General features: G+C 47.1%; 1 pseudogene; it reads left to right on the top strand.

Moving 5' to 3' along the window:
- The first annotated feature begins 2,174 nt into the window (after positions 1-2,174).
- On the top strand, positions 2,175-2,792 carry LOC134051068 (olfactory receptor 14J1-like; annotated as a pseudogene).
- The last annotated feature ends 629 nt before the right edge of the window (positions 2,793-3,421 follow it).

Genomic DNA, 3,421 nt, shown 5'->3' with positions numbered 1-3,421 from the left:
AAACGTACCAACTAAGATGCAGCACCTTTGTGGGGTGATGACTAGTGCCAAGAAAAGAGAAGCCCCTGCCAAATGGTTAATACCTACAGAAAATGCAAAATGGATCTGCAGTGTAGGAGGACTAACACCATGTATCTCTCTGGACACCTTTAATGAAACATCAGACTATTGTGTACAAGTTGTGGTGGTCCCCAAAATTATATACCATCCAGAGGAATATGTATATCAAGCCCAAAATACCCCAGAACATCATTTACAAAAAAAGAGAGCCCTTTACAGCCCTTACTGTGGCCACACTTATGTTGGTGGGCACTGCAGGAGCTGGTACAGGAATAGCTTCCCTAGTGAGACAAACAACAGAGTTTAATACATTAAGGATAGCCGTAGATGAAGATTTAGCTAGAATAGAACAATCAATCACAGCCTTAGAAAAATCTGTTCGATCTTTATCTGAGGTAGTATTACAAAACCGAAGGGGGCTAGATTTAATCTTCCTTCAGCAGGGAGGATTGTGCGCGGCACTTAAAGAAGAATGTTGCATTTATGCAGATCATACCGGGTTTGTTAGAGATACAATGGCTAAACTGAGAGAAAGGCTAGAGCAAAGAAAGCGAGAAAGAGAAGCTCAACAGTCCTGGTATGAAACTTGGTTCAACAGTTCTCCCTGGCTTACTACTCTGCTATCTACAATTGCAGGTCCTTTGTTATTTCTGGTGTTCGGATTAACTTTCAGACCCTGTATCTTTAATAAGCTCATAGAAATTGTCAAAGGGCGATTAGAAGCTGCTCACCTGATGTTAATTAAAGCTAAATACAAGCACATCTTAAATGATGAGGAGGTGGGAAAAGAGCTTGCACTGTGCTATCAGGAATTAAAAAGATTTAATGAAGAAATTATGAAAGAAGAAAAGGAGGGATTGCAATAAAAACAACATAAGAATTGTTCATTAAAATAAAAGGACTACCAGGAGTTCAATAAAATAACAGAAAATAGAACCGGATCTGAGAGGGCACAAGTCATGCACCCGTAGCCCACAAGAATGTCTTGATTAGTTTGAGCTGAGTTAATTAACCATACTTAAGTATCCATTATTCAATGTGTAAAAAGGATCTACTGATAAGGCAGAGGTTCATAGGTCAAGATAACGTCTGCCGGGAAGAGGAGTCTTCTTCATTCCAACGACCACCGGAGGGCAAAGTACGACCCCTATCAACAGGCAGTGCCAGCGCAGACACGATTGCAAAAGGGACACGTACACCAGAAACAAGGGGTATAAAACCCAAAGGACTGAGAGAGGAAAGTGCGCGCCGTTGGTGGAGCGCTAACTCCCGGCTGCCCAGCGCTGCTTTTGCTTGTTACCGCTTGCTTAATAAATTCCACTTGTTGATGGACAATTGGCTCTGAGTCAGTGTGTGTGACAAACACTTATAACAGCCCCCTCCCTGAGATCCCATCATGGGCACATCCAGGGATCTCCTTGCTCTGTCCTTCCAAGCTCTGAGCTGCCCTCCTGGGTACAAATCTGTGCCAGAGCCTCTCAGAGTTCCCTGAATGTCCCGCAGGGAAGTGCAGAGATGCCACAGCCGAGGAAATGTTGTTTGGTTTGCCAAGAGAGCCGTGAGTGTCCTTGGCACAAGGGGGTGCTGACACCTTGCTCAGAGAGCTTTAGAGGGTGAGACATTCAGGCATTCCTCTGGTCTGGGCAGGGTCTTGTTTATCCCAGGGTGACACAGGAATGTGATTGTTCTCTGATTCCAGCCAAAGGTGCAAAGCCAGGGCAGTTGGGAGCAAGCCCATCCAGCCCCTCACCTTGCCCGAAGCCACAGGGAATCCCTTGCCTCTCACATCTCTCAGTGGCAAACTCTGAGTGCAGCAGAAATGCTGGGGATGTCAGACCTCAGAGAACCAGGAATGATGTGTGGGCAGGAAAACAATTCCTAAAACCAACACCTGCCATCCTTTGGACTTGGGAGTGTGGAAGCTACCAAGCCATTCTGCATGAGGACTGATTCCACTGACAAATCCTTAATACCCAGCCTTGTCCCTTTGCCACACAGCCACAAACCCAGGGCAGCAGGGCAGGGATGGCTCCTTGAGAGCCCCCACGCACAGGCTTGGCTGCTCCTGGCACGCGCAGACAGCACAACTGGTGCTTAGTCAGGGACCAGGATGTGCTGCACAGGTTTTTCTGGTTATCTTCTTTCTTGGAGTAGAGTATTTCCTCCTGACCGTCATGTGCTACAGTGGCTACGTGTCCATCTACGTGCAAACCTCTGCACTATGGGACATTCCTGGGCAGCAGAGCTTGTGCCTCCATGGCAGCAGCTGCCTGGGCCAGTGGCTTTCTCAATTCTCTGCTGCAAATGGCCAAGACATTTTCCCTGCTCCCGTGCCAGGGCAATGCCCTGGGCTAGTTCTTCTGTGGAATCCCCCAGATCCTCAAACTCTCCTACTCACATTCCAACCTCAAGGAATTTGGCCTTCTCTCTATTACTGTCTGTTTAGCCTCTGGATGCTTTCTGTTCATTGTTTTCTCCTATGTGCAGATCTTCAGGGCTGTGCTGAGGATCCCCTCTGAGCAGGGATGGCAGGAAGCCTTTTCCACCTGCCTCCCTCACCTGGATGTGCTCTTCCTGTTTCTCAGCACTTCGACATTTGCCTAGCTGAAACCTCCTTCCACCTTCCCCCCATCTCTGGATCTGTCCCTGTCAGTTCTGTACTCAGTGTTGCCTCCAGACCTGAACCCCTCATCTACAGCCTGAGGAAGCAGGAGCTCAAGGCTGCAGTGTAGAGGTTGATGCTTTAGGAAACATTAAATTGCTTGCCAATTTCTGCAAGTCACTTGTAATAAAAATCATCTTTGATAGTTCTTGTTCCTTTCATTTTTGAGGTTCTTTTACTTTGTTTTACATTTTTCAAATTGTCCACAAAGAAATGTCATTGTGCCATTTCTCAGTTTGTTTCTCTCCGCTGTTGCTGTGGCCATGGACTGTGTCAATGACAGGCAGTGCTCTTGGTGGTTTAAATGATATAAAGGATCTCCCAGTGTTTGAAAGGCAGGTGAAAGCTAGCCCCCAGGAGACCAAGGCAAGCCAGGCCTGTCTGTAATGGCAGCTTTTGTGTAGGAGCAATCTTTGTATATAGGACTTTTGGAAGTGGCATCCCAATTTCAGCAATGGGCACCTGGAGAAGAAGGGTGGTTCTTTTCCATCAGAAGGAAAGCACTGAGCCCCGGTGCTTCACAGGTAGATGGGCGGTAGCCACCAGAGGCCAAGACCAGCCAGACCCATCTATCCTGGTGGCTTTTGTTTGGGATCAATCTCTGGTTACATAGAATTTTGGAGGCAAACGTCAATTTCAGCCATGAGCACCTGGAGAAAGATGGCTTTTTCCTATGGGCAGGAAAGAATAGAGCCCCAA

This window comes from Cinclus cinclus, chromosome 17 (genome assembly GCF_963662255.1).
Source record: "Cinclus cinclus chromosome 17, bCinCin1.1, whole genome shotgun sequence".
NCBI lineage: Eukaryota > Metazoa > Chordata > Aves > Passeriformes > Cinclidae > Cinclus > Cinclus cinclus.
Note: the sequence above shows the minus strand (reverse complement) of the source record. Positions and strands in the feature narration are given on the sequence as shown.